The 18224-nt window shown below is 43.7% G+C and overlaps 1 long non-coding RNA gene across 1 annotated transcript; it reads right to left on the reverse strand.

Moving 5' to 3' along the window:
- Positions 1-7287: 7287 nt before the first annotated feature.
- LOC100911627 (uncharacterized) lies at positions 7288-18182 on the reverse strand. Its single transcript, NR_131094.1, has 2 exons — positions 17799-18182; positions 7288-9773 (listed from the first exon to the last, which is right to left on the reverse strand). It is a non-coding gene; the product is annotated as an uncharacterized LOC100911627 (long non-coding RNA).
- Between the last annotated feature and the right edge of the window lie 42 nt (positions 18183-18224).

Here is an 18224-nt window from a genome sequence, read left to right on the forward strand (position 1 = left end):
GGCTATCAAGGTCTTGGCGAGAGGTGAGCTTGTCAGCCTCTTTTACCAACATAAAGGGCCTGGCTTGTTTTGATTTAAATAGTTAATGGACCCCATAGACTCATGATTTTGAATGTGTAGCCCACGGGGAAGTAGCACTGGGGAGTTAAGAGTGTGACCTTGCGGGGCTGGGGATTTAGCTCAGTGGTAGGGCGCTTGCCTAGGAAGCGCAAGGCCCTGGGTTCGGTCCCCAGCTCCGGGGGAAAAAAAAAAAGAACCAAGGAAAAACAAAACAAAACAAAACAAAAAAAGAGTGTGACCTTGTCGGAGGAAGTGTGTCACTGAGGGGCAGGGAGCTTTGAGGTCTCCTGTGCTCTCAAGCTATGCCCAATGTGGCAGTTTCCTTCTGTTGCCTGCAAAACTCTCAAGGGACTCCAGCACCATGTCTGCCTGGATGCTGCCATGCTTCTTGTCATGATGATAATGGACTGAACCTCTGAACTGTAAGCCAGCCCCAATTAAATGTTTGCCTTTATAAGAGTTGCTGTGATCATGGTGTCTCTGCACAGCACTAAAACCCCAAGACATGGCTATAGAACCTAAGGAGGCTATTGTGAGGTCACTGGGTCCAGGTGCTTCTCTAGGTATGCCAGGAGTCTGCACCAGGGTCCAGTGTCTGAGTCAAGATACCCTTCCCAATGGGTTTCAAAGATGAAAAAGTGGAGTGGATAAATGATATCAGGTCAAGCCAAAGCTTGGAGTTAGGGCCCACATTGAGTCTTGGAAAGCCCATTCCTCCACCTTTGTCTAATTGAAGAGCTAGAACCCACCATGGTTGAACAGATGGAATGAACTATTTTAGCAAATCCTGAAATTGATAGGCAGCAGTATGCTCCTGCTCCCAAGAATTCACAAACTTTTCATGATCTGAGGTGTGGTGATCCAGAGGAGAGCTCCCTTTTGAGAGGCAAAGAACGCTTTTTTTTACCTTGGGTGAGCTCATAAGCCAGAAAGGAGACCTCCAGTTTACAAAGTTGAGGCTGTTCATTTGAGACATTTTTCCAGTGTCTGAAGTTACGTGAGTGCCTTTAAGCAGCTGGTGGAGTCAGGCCAGGTGAAGGTCATCCATGTATAGGAACAAGGTTGAATTCAGATAACATACCCAGAAGTGAAGTTGTGACAGCGGGGGTGGAGGGTAGGTAGGATGATCCTCTCACAGGGATTGTCTATCAATATCCAAATATCAGTTTATTCACTTTCACGGGGATTGTATATCAATATCTGAATACCAGATTATTCATCATTATTCAGATTATGATGCATAACAGTAGTGAAGTTAGGTATGAAGTAGCAAAAAAAATTTATGGTGGGGGGTGACCCAACATGAGGAACTATATTAAAGGTTTGCAGCATTCAGAAGGTTGAAAACCACCACATTAAGTCCTTTGAGAGGGCTTCTCCTAGTATTGCCAGGGAATTTCTAAACCCTTAGTGTAATCATGTCCAGGCTAACTAGCTTACCTGACCAGGCACTGGATCCGTCTACTCAAAGGCAAACATGAACTGGCTCACTGCTGCCAGGGTAATGGAGGTGGTATTTTCCTTTAGGTGCAGGACCTGATGATCTGCTGGGAGGAAGCTAAGCAGTATACAGGTTAGGAAGAGTTGGATGGCCTCAATATGATTCTTCATGATCCAGTGATCCTGGGTCAGCAGCTAATCTGGGTTCTCTGGCTTGTGGACTGAGAGGATGTGTTCCCAGGGCAACTGGCATGGAGTGAGGATGTCTGATTCTAACAACCTTGATATGAAGAGCCATCCCTAAACCCAGCCTTTGGCTCACAGAATACTGCTGATTGTTGTGGCTATAGCCAGGGGGCTTACCATGGCAAGTAGATGGTGCGTTCCCAAGCTCAGAGGGTTTGTTCTTTCCCATAAACTTTACAAAATGTTGTAGATCCTAGAGCAAGTTGCTCTAGGGAATCAGAGGTTGCTTCCACTGTGGGATCTAGAAAGGCTAGGAGATATTTTTCAGACAGGGCAGTTCATAAGCAGGTACAAATAAGATTTAAGTCTCTAGAGGTGTAAAGGTGACACTCAACTTCCATAGGATGTCGTAATCTATGGGCAAAGCACCCCAGGACTTTCACGAAGAAGTGGGTCAAATGTCTGTGAAGCATATTGTCTTTTCTAGTGTAGGGTGTGGTGATCGTTCATGACCACACTAGTGACCTCCAGAACTGGCACTTTTGTTTGCAACTGGACTCAACTGAGTTTTTTTTTTAAAGATTTATTTATTTTTATTTATATGCGTACACTGCAGACACACACCAGAAGAGTGCACAGTATCCCTTTACAGATGGTTGTGAGCCACCATGTGGTTGCTGGGAATTGAACTCAGGACCTCCGGAAGACCAGTCAGTGCTCTTTACCACTGAGCCATCTCTCCAGCCCTCAACTGAGTTCTTAAAACAGATATCTACCCTAGTAACCACCACAGACTAGTAGGTGGCCTCCCAGTAGTGCTGTGACCAATGGCTCACAGAGACTTAAGAGAGTAGAGACCACCCCTGTCATTTTGAGTCACTTTTGTCATTTTGAGTCACTATTACTTTTCCCTGCAGCCCAGAAGTACCTTCTTTGGCTTGGAGCCTCTAGGAACTCCATTTCTCCAATGTTTCTTTATTTACAGTAAGCACACTCGTCCTTTTCTAACAGAGGCCTCTCCATCTTCACCAAGTTTTGCATTACAGGCTTGACATGGTCAGTTGAAGGGTCAAGTCTAGCTGACTGGAGTGTGGCCTTCATGTTATTGGCCTATTGACAAGTGGCTTAGTTGGTGGCCTGGCATCCTATCCCTTTCTTCACGAGTCTCGATTATTAAAGACCTTTTGGGCTACTTCTAGGAGCTGTAAACATCCATGCCTGAAAAGCACTCGAGGCTTGGAGCTTTTTTCTAATGTCAGGAGCAGATTCAGGAACAAAGTCAAATGTAAACAAATCCTTAGCATTTTCTGGGTATAAAAGGCTGTAAGGGCAGTTCTCAAAGACACAGGCAGACATTCAGTGAACACGTCAGGGTTCCTCTGGCTCTTAGAGAACCTCAGTGGTCTTTCCAAAGTTTTTGGTTTTGGTTTTAAAAAGTAGAGTATCATTGTGTACCCATGGTTGTCCAAGAACTTACTATATAGACTAGATTTAAAGTCGAGAGATCCACCTGCTCCTGCCTCTCTAGAGTCAGGATTAAAGATGGGTACCACTACGCCCATGTTTTTACGGTCTGTATTTCTGTTTTGTTGTTTGACATGGATTCACATAGTTCTGCCTCTATCTACCAATGGCTTATATGACACACTATACGATTAAGCAGTTACAACAAACTTAGCTTAAGGCATTTTTGTTAAAAAGAAAATTGTTTACCAGGTGGTGGTGGCCTACACCCTTATCCCAGCATTTAGGAGGCAGAGGCCATGGGATCTGTAGTTTGCAGCCAGTCAGGTCTACAGGACAGCCAGGGCTACACAGAGAAACCCCGTCTCCAAAAAAAAGAATTTAAACTTAGTCATGAGTTGGGCTACTGATAATGGAAGTAATATAATGTAACGATAAATGACATATCTGGAAGGGCACAACTATGAAATGTCACAATTGTTTGGTATCGTCAAAAAATATTTAGGTTGAAATTTTTTTTTTTCCGGAGCTGGGGACCGAACCCAGGGCCTTGCGCTTCCTAGGCAAGCGCTCTACCACTGAGCTAAATCCCCAACCTAGGTTGAAATTTTATAAGATTTCACCTTAGTTTTTTTTTCTCCCCAAGAAAGGATCTCACTATGTATCTCTGGCTGTCCTGGAAATCTATGTAACCAGACTGGCTTTCCACTCATAGATTCAACGGCCTCTGGCTCCTGAGTGCTGGGATTAAGAGCATGCACCATCACACGTGGCAAAGTTTTGCTTTTAGCAAAGCCTTGTTTTATTTGTCTGTGTAATGATACCCCTGTTTCTACCTCCTAAGTGCTGGGATGAAATGAAAATTTCTGAATGAAAAGGTGTAGAATCAACATCAATTTTAAAGTTTTTTTTTTTTTTTTTTCGGAGCTGGGGACCGAACCCAGGGCCTTGCGCTTCCTAGGTAAGCGCTCTACCACTGAGCTAAATCCCCAGCCCCCAATTTTAAAGTTTTATGGGACTGGAGACATGGCTCAGTGGTTAACAGCATGTACTCCTCTTGTAGAGGACCTGAGTTCAGTTCTCAGCACCTACATCAGGTGGCACACAAATGCCTGTAACTCTAGGTAGCTCTCTTTGTGTCTGTGTGCGTGTGTGCGTGTGTGTGTGTGCGCGCGCGCGCGCGCGTGTGTGTGTGTGTGTGTGTGTGTGTGTGTGTACACCACCACCTGTCCCACTCACAAATAAGTAGTAATTAAAAGAGAAAAAAAGAGAATGTTTCTTTGTTGAGAAAGAAAATTAGGAAGGGAAGGAGGGAAAGAAAAAAAAAAGACAATTTTTGGTCAGTTATGGTACCATAAGTCTTTAATCCAGACACTCCAGAGACAGGGAGATCTTTGAGCTTGAGGCCAACTTTGTCTACATACAATGAATTCCAGGCCAGCTAGGGATATACGGTAAGGCACACTTTGAGAGAGGGTGGGGGGAAGAGGGTGCGAAGAAGGAAGAAGGAGAAGAGAGGGAGAGAATGAGAAGACATAGGCCTTGGCCCTGGGTCATAGGGTCAAGGTTTACCCATCCTGTGCCTGCTGCAGCCAGGTAAGCTCTGAATTAACACTTGACACCCTCCTCCCCAGACTTATACCCCTTCCTCTGGGAACATTCCTTAGAATATTACCCAACCCTGTCCTTGGAACTTGAAATCAAGATGCATCTCTTTGCTTTTTTTAAACTGCTTGCCCACTATTCATCTGTAGCTGCCAACCAGTGCATGGTGTTTTGTTTTTTTGTTTTTTGCTTTTTTTGCCTTTAAAAGCTCCCTGCAGAAGACAGGTATGGTGGCACATGCCTTTAATCCCAGCACTTGTGAGGCAGAGCAAGTGAATCTGACTTCAAGTCCAGTGTAGTTTACAGAGTGAATTCCAGGACAGCAAGGGATATTTCAGAGAAATTCTGTCTTTTTTTTTTTTTTTAAATAAGGTGTTCTTCTTCTTTTTTTTTTTTTTGATTTATTTTATTTATTATATATCTAAGTACACTGTAGCTGTCTTCAGATACACCAGAAGAGGGCATAAGATCTCTTTACAGATGGTTGTGAGCCACCATGTGGTTGCTGGGAATTGAACTCATGACCTCTGGAAGAGCAGTTGGGTGCTCTTAACCGCTGAGCCATCTCTCCAGCCCGAGAAATTCTGTCTTGATCGATCAATAGATCAACACACACACACACACACACACACACACACTGAAAGAGCAAACAAGCAAGCTCCCTTCCAGCAGAAAGCAGTTGGAGTTGTTCTCAGAGAACTGTTTCTCTGCTGGTCTACAGAGTGAATTCCAGAGTGTAGCCAGAGCTATATAAAGAAACCCTATCACTAGCAAGCAAGCAAGCAAGCTCCATGGAAGGTAGTTGGAGTTGTTCTTTGAAAACTGTTTCTCTCTGAGCATTTGATGGCTGGCTTAATGAGAACTCTCAAATTTGGAATCATTTTTTTCTATTTTTTAAAAAAATTTGGGGTTGGGGATTTAGCTCAGTGGTAGAGTGGTTGCCTAGCAAGCGCAAGGCCCTGGGTTCGGTCCCCAGCTCTGAAAAAAAGAAAAAAAAAAAACCAAAAAACCCCAAAAAATTTATTATTTTTGTTTATATGAGCACACTGTAGCTGACTTCAGACACACCAGAAGAGGGCGCTGGATCCCGTTCCAGATGGTTGTGAGCCACCATGTGGTTACTGGGATTTGAACTCAGGACCTTGGGAAGAGCGGTTAGTGCTCTTAACCACTGAGCCATCTCTCCAGCCTGGAAACTGTTTTTAATGCGTGATGGACCTTGGAGAGTCTGCTCCATGACAGCTCAGTTTGTAGCGACTGCCTACGATGCAGGAGGCCTTAGGTTAAATTCTATCATCGAAAACAAACACACACAATTTAAGTTATCTAGGATTTTTTTTTTTTACTTTTCAGGGTTTTTAATAGTCACATGCAGGTCTGGTTCATTTCAGCTCCTTCACTGCCAAACCTGAGGGTAGGGACTGCTTCAGCTCTCTGCCTTCTCCTGTCTGTGACAACCAGGGTGTGGAGATACTGCTACTGCGGCCTTGACCTTCATGTTATCCTTGTTCCTAACCTTGACAGATCTGGCATCCTTCCCCGGGCTGTGAGTAGAAAGTCCTTGATTTCTTCATTTTCAGAGGCATGGTGCTTGGCTCTGGTCAAGTTATATAGTTCTTGATAAGTGCTTCCCTCAGATTACTTGCATTATTTTAAAAACATAGATTAATTTAAGGTTTGTCCTAAAATATTAACCAGTGGAAAAAATATTTTCCCTAGTAAATTCAAAGGTACAGCACACACACACACACACACACACACACACACACACACACACACACACCAGTAATTTTCTATATACTACCTAGATTTAAAACTAGTCTTCCTGTAGGGTGGTGGTGCATGTCTTTAGTCCAAGCATTAGGGAGGCACAGACAGGTGAACTCTGAGTCTGAGGTCAGCCTGGTCTACCCAGTGAGTTCCAGGACAGCCAGGGCTACCCAGAGAAACCCTGACTCAAAACAAACAAACAAACAAACAAACAAACAAAAAAAACCCCCCAAAAACCTCAAAATAAATAAATAATAAATAAATAATCCACCCACCAGTCCTAACAGGCATAGAAATTTAAGGGTCAACAAATCCCTTGGGGAAACATAAGAATAGTTTCAAATTCAACAATCTCTGGACTTACTGGATAAGCCCTTATCTCAGTACTTTGAAACAGTATCAGTAATTCAAGGTTAGCCCCAGGTAACCCAGATCAAGTTCTGAACCAGCCAGGTTCTGACCCTGTTTTAACTGCAACTCCAAAACAAAAATAAAACCAGACTTTGATGAGTTCAGAAAAATTGAAATCATTTTCAAGAATTTTACTACAGAAAGACTTGCCGCACAAGGATTAAGACCTTGGAGTTCAGGGGCTGGGGATTTAGCTCAGTGGTAGAGCGCTTACCTAGGAAGCGCAAGGCCCTGGGTTCGGTCCCCAGCTCCGAAAAAAAGAACCAAAAAAAAAAAAAAAAAAAAAGACCTTGGAGTTCATGCTGGGCTGTTATGAAGTTTGAGATCACTAGGAAAGGATCACAGACTCAATCCAGTTACAATTAGATAAATTTATTAAAACTGCTAGCTGGGTGGCAGTCTTAAAGTCAAATCAAAAGCATACCACTCAGGAGGGGTTGAGAGAAGGATTTTTAAACCAAAAACCACAATTACTTAATTTTTCGGTAGATTTGCAACTATATGAGAAACTTCCCTGCATACAGCTCTAAGCAAGTTACAAAAGCCTGTGCCAGCAGCTAATCATTTCACAGTTACACCGTTTTGGGGAGGGAGACAGGACGTCAGGAGTTTATCTTTCAAGAATTAAAGTCAGAGGACAAAGCCTAAAATCAGTACTGGGTACAGAATGGAATCCAGTCATTGATCTGTGTTGGAGGACAGATTGGTACCAAGCCTGCAGGGCTCCTAGAGCAGAGTCGGTTCTACTTTTAATGCACACCAGTCACCAATTTAAAATGCAAGGCTGACTGGGATGACAAGGAATAAATAGTAAAAGACTGGGCCCAGTGTGGGTGTTAAAGATGGGGGTGGTAACCCATGAGGACCAAGAAAAGAGAGACTGGTAGTGAAGCCTCAGCTCACTCCTTTGCCCTTCAAGCTTTTCCTGAGACATGTTTCCCATAAACTCCTGAGCTACTGACATAGAAGCACTTTTCACCTAAGGCAGTACAACATATGTCCTCCCTTCACAATTAAAATCTAGTCCTCAATGGTTCTGTAAAACCATTTCTGCTAGGGAAACTGCTTGTTTTTCAAGTTGCCTGATGGAGTCCTTTAGGTGCTGCATGTCTTTGTCTACTTTGTTACTGAGCATTTTAATCCTGGTCTTGCATAACCAGGGCTGACATCCCAAGGCAGCCACACCAGTGACTCTTGCTTTCAGGAGGAGGGGCTAACTCTATAGCTGGAATTGCTATTCTCTTTTATCTGGACCTCACAATGGGAACTTCCTTTATATGTAGGCAAAAGTTTTCTACCCTTCTCTCCAGCATACATGCCAACTTGGGAGAGGGTATTTCCTTGGGAGAGATTAACTTTCTGGGGCCAAAATTCAAGGTGCATAGCTGTTACATATCTAGCAAGCTCAGGCCCACCATGTCTAGTGCAATGCTAATAGGCGCTGGAGGTGCATGCTGATGTGCTCAGACCAGTGACGTATAGCTGAGTACTCAGGCTTTGCTAGAACGGGAAGCTAGCTGATTACAAACTGAAGAAGAGATTAACCTTTTCCTTGGAAATCTCCCAGGGTGAGTCTAGTTTCTTTGTTTTACTATTTACATTTTCTAGTTGGGATAACAGATCGACCTCTATCTCTACATAAAAGAGAAGCCTGGGACCTTGACAAAACCAATAATCTCTCCCAAGGCTGGGGGCGGGTATGATTTATCCAATTATATAATAACTTTAAGTCTTAAGCTCGGGAATCACTAGGGGATGAAACTTTAAGTGTGTTCTGGAATAGGGTTGAAGCTGCTGTCTATTACTGTAGCCCCTTGACCATGACTGTGGATAGATTTACTACCATAGGTGAAATGGCCTGAGGAGTGAGGAGAGAGAAAGGATACAACCTAATCCCTGGTTGAGGCAACCAGCTCTTTTCAGGACCTATGGGATTGGCTTGGTAGTATGGAACCTTTTTCTGTATAGTGAATTCTACCCCAGGACTATTTCCATAATTCTTAAATTTAAGTACAAATCCCCAGGTCCGGCCTGTAAGCCAATTTTTGGCATTCAATCCATTCCAGGCCACAACCTTTAAAGTAAAGGGATTACAGGTCCCAGGTTTGCAATCCCGGGAAGGATATACCCGTTGAATGGAGATGTATGGGTCTTTATGGCCACCGTGGTCAGACTCAGTCTCGCAGCCTGGGGTGGAGCAATGATAATCCTTTTCCCACCTGTGACAATGTGTAGGCCCATCAGCTGGGCATGCATAAAATGGTGATGACCAAAAGGATATTTCCTGCATTTTGGTCCCACACCCCGGGTGAACTAGACTATAAATTCCCCATTCAGCTATAAGTTCATTGTTATCAAAGAAATCACACAGGTCAAATTTAAACACAGGTTGGGAGTTGACACTCCTGAAAACACCTATTATTTTCCTATCTGAGGTTCGAGACAGATCCCAATCCCAGGCTTCAACATTTTTAACTGGCTGGGAGTGACCTATAAAGATTCCCAAAATTAGCGCCAGTCTGAGTTCAAGGTGCACATGAGCCACACCTTTAGAGGGCACTGGGGATATTGCGTTACCCTTCATTCTGTCACCTTTCTTCTGGTGGCTGTGTCTGCCTTTAGATGGATGTGGTAGTTCCAAGCTGCAGTCCCTGCCACCTTGATGGTCCTTGGTGTTGTCAGGATCACAGGGTATGGTCCCTTCCAGGAAGGTTCCAGAGTCTTGCTAGCTAAGCGGTAAGTCTCCAAGTTGAAACCTGTATGCTGTTCAGTCAAGGGTGGTGGGCGTAACAGACGGCTCTGGATTCTCTAGTTGTCTGCTGCAGTGCCTGTAAAGACTTGAAGGAATGATTAGACATGTCAATAATCTGTGGCCTTCCCTTGACAGGAATAAGTGGATGCAGTTGGCCAAATATTTCAAATAGTATCAACTTGTCCTCGTAGGGGACAGGGAGCACCTGATCTTAAAAAATAATGGCAGCTTTGACACTTTGGGCCCAGAATTTAATTAATCTTTAACAGTTCTATTATTTCTACCTGTCCCGAACCCTGTGACCTGAGGCACAGTGTAATCTGCAGCACATTCCTAATGTTTTAGCTAAGTGTTGAGACATTTTGGCCATGAAAGCCAGGTCTCTATCAGACCCCCAAAAGGAAGAAATGTCAAACTGGGGAATGATCTCCAATAGTAACTTCTTAGTAATGAAAGTAGCTTTTTTCTGACTTGGTAAGAAAGGCTTCTGCCCACCCTGAAAAAGTATCTATAAAACTAGCAAATACTGGGAGCCAAACATTGCTGGAGCAAATGCAGTAGAGGTCAATTCCTAGTGGTAACCAGGTTAAGCCCTCTTTTGCGAAGATCCACAGGTGCTGGTTTTTCTCCTCTGAGATCCACCTGGGTGCAGACATTACAGTGGCACGTGATTTGTTCAACTCTTTCATCCAGATAGTGTAGAAAGTACCGGTTCCTAACTAACTTCTAATTTGGTCAATCCAAGGTGTATAATCAATGAATTAGTGAGAAGAGATGGGCCAGGGCTTCTGGCAGGATAGTATCCATCTGGAAGAACTTACCAGTCTGCTGTCAGTGAACCCATGTTGTTTGGTTCAATTTTCTTTCTCTATAGTATACACAGGCTATTCTAGCAGGTTTGGCTCAGGCAGGAGGGTGAGAGTTGAGGAGGATGTAATATTTGTAGTGGTCCTACTGGCTCTGTGGCCACTCTTTTTGAAATGGCATCAACAAATCTGTTGCTTCATGCTTCAGCTGAGTTGCCGTTCAGGTGTACTGGACAATGAATACCAACAAGCTTTCCCAGCTGCCAAACAGCCGCTAGAAGAGCTGAGAGCAGAAAGGTGAGAATCTGATCCTGAGTGCATCCAAAAGGAAAGCCTGATGATGGGTGAGGCATGTGTTTGACACCAGTCCTAAGAGGCTTCCTGAAGGAGTATTTCAACAGACTGAGGAGTAGTGACAACCAACTCCTGTCCTATAATGGTCAGTTCATCAGTTTCCTGTAGCAACAGTGTGGTGGCATCAATGGCCTGGATGCTGGATGGCCATCCTGCTGCAATCAGGTCTAGGCGTTCACACAGATGGGGCACAGGCCACTTCCATGGTCCCAAAGTCTGAATCAATACACCTTTCCCCACTCAATTACGTTTCTCCAGAAACAAGTAGCAGCATCAGGTACTCTGAGCACTGGGGCTGACACCAGAGATTCCTTCAGACTTTAGAAGGCCTCCTTTTCCTAGCTTCCAGCTCAAGGGGCTATTTCATTCTAGGCTCTGGTACAGTAGTTTTGCTACTTCTGCAAAGTTAGGTATCCATAGTCTACACTGAGGAATTCTCTCACCTGTCTTTTATCCTGTGGCTCAGGAATATTCAAGATAACTTGGATTCTGCTTAAGGATGGTCCAGCTGCTTCCCTCCAAGCAATATCCCACATTAGTTACCTTATTAAAGCACAACTGGGATTGTTTTCACAGACATTCAGTATCCTAGCTGCTGGAGTATTTCAAGCAATTCCTTGGTCACTTGGCACTGTTTCATGATTCAGTATGAGATCATCCACATACTACAAGAGAGTAATGTTCAGGTGCCCTTGTGGGTATTCAAACAGGTCCTCACTAAGAGCCTCATTAAACAGAACGGGGGAGTTCTTAGACCTCTGTGGTAGTAGATCCAGTTCAGTTGGCTATTGAACCTTGACTTGAGATCTGTCAATTCAAAAGGCACCAGACAGAGAAAAGGGAATCCTTCAGGTCTAAGACAGTAGAAATAGTTTCTCCTGGAGCCAATAGGCTGAGAAAAGTATGTCAGGTAAATAGTTTCTACTCTATAATTTACATTTAAATCCTGAACAGTGGTTTTGGGTGCCTGGCTAAACAACAGGGGTTGGTGGACAGCTCCAAGGTGAATTACAGGGGAACAAAATTCCTGCATCTCTAAAGTGGTTCATATGTTTTCTAGAGCCAGCTTGGGTTTCTTGCAAGTATTGTTTAACTCTTACAGGCGAAGCTGAGCTCAAGAGAGTAATAACTAGTAGCTACAGTGAGACCACTCTGGGATTACTGGTCTGTATGCCTGCTGCAGACAGCTTAAACAGTAATTCTGTTAGGAGTGGGCAGCCAGCTCCTAATTTTTCAGTATGCATTTCTACCATTTTATATTCTTCTAATAAGGGAAAATTTGCCAGAATCATTGAGTATGGACTCATTGGGTCCAGAACAGCTTTAACATGGTGATGGTGGCACAAAGTTTTAACAACAATTCTCTACTAATTAAGGGATATGAACAATTTGGCATAACAAGAAAAGAATGAGTCACAGTACCTTGTCCACGGTTAACTTCTTGGTTGTTGCTCCAGAGGTAAATTTAGTTTCTATAGTCCTTTGAACTGTGGCTCTCTCCTTAATGATGGGGCCCACGGGTCAAGTCAGCCCTGAACAGGCTTTATCCCTATTTATCAGGAACCAGAGTTTCATCGTCTATTTTCTTGTGACCATGGGCTCCTAGGGACTCATTGGTATAGTGCCCTGGCCCCATCAATCTGATCCAGTGAGATTTAAGATCAGTTTTCTTTTTCCTTGTCCATAAAGTTTTAGGCATTTGATTTTCTAGTGTCCTTTTTCTCTTACAGTAGGCACACTGGTCCTTCTTCACCCTGGCTCAGGGCTGATATGGTTGTCTGAGGTACTCTGAGCTTCCCTCAGGCCCTTCTCTGAATATGGCTGTCACTGTCCTGGCCAGCCTGTGTCTTTCTTCTCATCTTGATCTCCACTGTTAAAAGGTCTTCTGAGCTATCTCTAATGGCTGTGACCTATTCACTTCTTCAAATCCTTCAAACTTCTATAACTTGAGTATCTGGGGCTGACTGAGCAATGGAACCAGTGTTACCAGACCACCGGTTTTCTGTGACATCTACATCAATGGGAGTAGATTCCCAAAGCCTTTTGGAGATGCTCCAGGAACCCAGATTCCTGGTTTTCCCAAGTTATCTCAGATATTTTGGGAGATGAAATGGTGTTCTGGCCACTGCTCTCACTCTGGTCAGCAGTGCGTGGTGATAGGTATCAAGAGCCCCTCTCCCTTGATCAGTGTTGGGATTCCAGCCTGATAAGGATGAGGGCAATATTCACTCAGCTCTTTTCTTTATCTAACCCTGTGGCCCCTGGGCCCATAAAGGCCTTCCTGCCTCAGTCGTGATCTAATCCCTTTAATCAGTGGTAAAAAGGGCACTTAAAAGCTGCTTACAATCAGCCTGTGGGGCGAGAGCCAGCCAGATGGCGGTAAGGACAAATCAGGATAAACTCTTGGGACTGTAGGTGTAGAGTTCCCTTCAGATATAGTCAGGTCCTGGGCTAGCTCAAAGTGTGGGAATATCCTCCTCCTCTGTGGGTGCTAGAACAGAGTCCAGCATTTTACTAACGTTTTAATCACTCCTCCATGGCCTGTTTCAGCTCCTGCCTCCTGGTCCCTGCCCTGCCCTGACAATGATATGGAAGCACAGGAAAAATAAACCTTTTCTTCCTAAGTTCCTTTGATCAGGATATTTCGTAACAGCAATAGTAACCTTAACTAAAAGACACTTTGTCCAAAATTGTAAACTACAAAGGGGAAGTGCAAAGGGGACGTTACTGATTTAAAGATGAGGTCACCTTGAAAGGTTCATTTTGAGCATGGCAGTGAAGGCTTTTAATCCCAGCACTCAAGAGGCAGAGCAGGAACATCTTTGTGAGTTCAAGTCTAACCTGGCCTACGTAGTGAGTCCCTAGGACATCCAAGGCTATAAAAAAGAGACCTTGTCTAGAAAGACAGAGGGAATGAAAGAATGAAAGAAAGAAATTAATTTTTTTCTGGGCAAAGTGCTTATAAATAATTCAGTAAATGCTATATAAAGGACTCAGTAGGTATAATGCTTGCTGTGTTTGTATTTGGATTCTCAGTACTCACGTAAAGACACGATAGTGTATGTCTTTAACTCCAGAGCTGGGAAACTGAGACAGGTGGATGGCAAGTCCTTGCTGGCTAGTCAGTCTAGATGAAACAGCAAACTTTCAGTCAGAAACCCTATCTGAAAAAGTAAGATGAGGAAGCAATGGAGGAAGACATCTGTCTTTAATTTTTACTGCTATGATAAAACACTGACCAAAATACATGGAGGCGGGGTTAATTTCATTTCCAGGTAATATTCCATCACTGGGGTAAATCAGTGCGAGACCTGAAGGCAGGAACTTGAAGGGAGGACCTGAAGCAGAGACCATGGAGGAACACTGCTTACTGACTTGTTTCTCTCACCTTCTAATACAACTCAGACCCACTTGCCTGCCCAAGGGTACCATCACCAAGAGTGGGCTGAGTCCATCCACACATCATTAATCCAAAAAATGTTCTATAGACTTCCCTACAAGCCAATTCCATTGATGGAGGTATTTCCTCAACTGAGATTTCCTCCTCCTAGATGACTCTAGCTTGCATCAAGTTGAAAACTATGGAACTGTCAATGTTTTATTTCTGTGAAGAGACACCATGACCAATACAACTCTCTTTTTTTTTTAAGGGGTTATTTATTCATTTTATTTATATGAGTACACCATAGCTGTCTTCAGGTACACCAGAAGAGGGCAATAGATCACATTACAGATGGTTGTGAGCCACCATGTGGCTGCTGGTATTTGAACTCAGGACCTCAGGAAGAACAGTCAGTGGTCTTAACCGCCAAGCCATCTCTCCAGCCCCCAATACAACTCTTATAAAGGAAAACATTTAATTGGGGCTTGCTTACAGTTTCAGAGGGTTATCAGTCCATCATCATAGCAGGAAGTAGGGCAGCATGCAAGCAGATATGGTGCTGGAGAAGTACCACATCCAGATCCACAGGCAGCAAGAAGAGTGAGACTCTAGCCTGTTGAGCTTTTGAAACCTCAGAACTCATCTTCAGTGATACATCTCCTCCAAGGCCATTACCGCCCAACCATTTCTAATAGTGCTGCTCCTAGCTGATCCATCAATTAAGAAGTATTCCAAGGGGCTGGGGATTTAGCTCAGTGGTAGAGCGCTTACCTAGGAAGCGCAAGGCCCTGGGTTCGGTCCCCAGCTCCGGAAAAAAAGAACCAAAAAAAAAAAAAAAAAAAAAAAAAAGAAGTATTCCAAATGTGAGGAGATATTTAAGGAGGTTGATATGGGATATTGTGCTAGTGTGGTATTTTGGATGAGAATGGCTATTCTTATGCTGGATCTGTGCTCCCCACCCACATTTTCTTTTCTTTTCCTTAGCTCTCTCCTCTTCTAATCCACAATTAAAGATTTCATGATGGCTCTGTTTTGGCTCTGTATTTCTCATCTATTTCCATATTTCCATAGCTGTAACCATCCCTATGAAGATGATGTCTAAGCTTTCTTCTTTACTCAGAAACATCTTTTTCTGCATCCCAGAATTACCTAGATAGAGCTTCTAAATCTGTTCCTTTTTCTTCATTTTAAATCCTATTAATTATTAGTATTATCCATTTGTCCAATAATTCATGCTCAGAAATTTGTGGATTATCTAGGTTTCCATGTATCTCCACAGTTTTGTTTGTAGATGGTTTCATGTAGCTTAGACTGGCCTTAAACATGCCAGGTATCTAAGGCTTACTTTGAAATTCCTAATTCTATAATTCGAAGCCCTGGTGTTAGGGATGTGAGCCACCAAATCCACATTGCAAACTACTATTCATCAAATTGAGGGATGAGGAGAAAAGACTTAAAAATAATTCAATTTGTCTTAGAAGTACTCAATACCGAGAAAGGAAATACATGGGAAGCAAGTTGAGGGGATCATATGAGTTCATGGTAAATCTTGGTAAATGTGAGATACAAAAATGCAAATATTGATTACACAGTTGAATATGTACATGGGAGGACTATAAATTTCTATCAAACACCAATTGATAGAGAACAAATCACCCCCTTTGGTAGCTAAAATTAACAAAGGCTTCTTCAGTGTTTATGAGAAAGCTGGAGCAGCATAGCTGGCTGCTTCTGACTTGGAGTCTCTCGTGTCTGCAGAGAAGGCTTTGCTCCCACCTTCATGCATGTGGTGGCTAGCTGGTTGACAAAGTAGCCTCACAGCATATCGTCTCGTCTGGCTTCCCTCTCTCTAGGGCCACCTTACAAATGAGTGAATGAGAGGGAGTTGTAAAGACAAAACTTACATGCATGATAGTAATCACACTAACGTCAGAACTGACACTGGGGTGAGAGTACTGCTCTGCAGCCAAGCATGGCTTAGAAGTCACGGCAATCCCTCTGTAAAAGGCCGCTCAGGCCATGTTTGACATCTTATGTTTCCAATACACTAGTAGGAAGAACCAAGTCACTATCAGCTCACGGTGAAAATGTGGGGTGTGTATGTTGAAGCCCCATTACTTGAAAGTAAGATTACCAAAGAGTTCTAGATCTTTCTTCTTGCAATACCACAGCCAGACCAACTTTACCAACTACACTAAAGGTGTAATTCATCACTTTTCCTTTGCTACTAGTACTTTTTCTTTCACGTGTAACTGCAGTTTGATAACTAGTTCCTTTGTCAGTTTTAATAGCCTCATATCCATCTCTTTTGCAATTCTTTGGCTCTAGTCACTTATTGTTTCCAAACGCCTCCAGGATCTACCATCTGAATTTGTGTAATTTCCTTGGCCCAAAAGTCTGGTGCTTGGGACTTGAGTACTGCTTGCTCTCCCAAAAGACTACAGTTTTGACTCTTAGCATCCACGTGGTGGTTTCTAACCATCTGTAATTCCAGTTCTAGGATGATCTAAGACTCTCTTCTGGCCTCCACCAGCACTGCTCACATGTGGTGCACAGACATACATGCAAGTAAAACATCCACACATAAAATAAAAATAATAAATCTCTTGGAACAAACCAACAACAACAGCAACAAAAAAGTCTAATCCCAGCACCTGGGCAACAGAGGCAGGCAGATTTCTATGAGTTTAAGACCAGCCTGGCCTACAAGGAGAGATCCTGGACAGCCAAGGCTGTTCACAGAGAAATTCTGTCTTCAAAAACCAAAAAAGTCTGGTTCTCAAACTTGAATACAGGTAAGAGAACATCTAAGACCACTAATGCTCTTTGGAGTATGTCAGGAAGACTGCATGCCTCAAGCCCAACTCATTGCAATATGCTAAAAGTCCGTCCTATACCAGATTCTCAAAGAGACAAGTAGAAGCAGGTGCCAATGACTTTTCTAAAAGTGCATTCTACAAGTTAAATTAAGACAAAGTCCTCAGCAGACACTAGCAGAGTATGATTTTTCAAGGAGCACTTTTGGAAAACTGACAATGGAGAGAGAACATTTTATTCCCACACAGCTAGCTGAGGGGGGCCTGTCACTATCCTTAACATCCACGTAAAAGTTCCTAAATAAATTATGTCTCTGTGCGGGTACAAGTTGGAGGATAGGGATTTGCTCACCATTGTAAATCTAGCTTGTGAGAGGTAGGGAAGGAGGCTCACTTAGGTAATCCTGGCTATATAGGAAAATCCTGACTTAAGTGGGGGAGTATTGGTAGATGCTTTTAATCCTAGCACTCTGCAACCTGAAGCAGGAGGATCTCAGTGAGTTCGAGGTCAGACTGGTATACACAGAGAATTCCAGAACAGCCAGAACTGCCATAGTAGAGACCCTGTCTCGAACCAAACGAAAATAAAAACTGGTGGTACCACTCTGAGCGCCTTGTACTGACTGAGAACAACCTCAAATACACTGTATTACGCGAAACCAGCACAGTGGGTATGCTTGGTAACTAACCACTCTTAAAACGTTCTGACAGTATTCTACGAGTTATCCCTTCATACTCACTTAGGGTCTTACCTGGGCCGAAACTCCTGAAAGACCGACTCATTTTTTCGTTTCTCGCGCAGCATCACGCGCCTAGTGTTGGCGGTTCCTCTTTATTTCATGGGAACACCACCAATTTGGGGAAACCGACGCCTGAAGTCACAACAAGGTGGGAAGCCACGGCTTCCCGCTCTTCGGAAGACTGCACGGGATCGAAGACAGGGCTCTGGCCTCTCCTTAGGGCGCTCTCTCAGTGTTCTCCGGAGAGGAGCGACAGGGTTTGCGAGGCCTGGAGCCTCAGAAAGAGCCGGACGCAAGGGAGACTTTTCCACTGGAATACTCTAGGCACCGCTTCAGTCCTCAACAACTAGTTCCGAGGACAGCCACAGCATCTAATTACGCTGCCTTACCGGAAATGACACCACTGGTCTCCTGCAGTCCCACCCTCTGCCTTCCGGT

This window comes from Rattus norvegicus, chromosome 10, assembly GCF_036323735.1.
Source record: "Rattus norvegicus strain BN/NHsdMcwi chromosome 10, GRCr8, whole genome shotgun sequence".
Classification (NCBI taxonomy): Eukaryota; Metazoa; Chordata; class Mammalia; order Rodentia; family Muridae; genus Rattus; species Rattus norvegicus.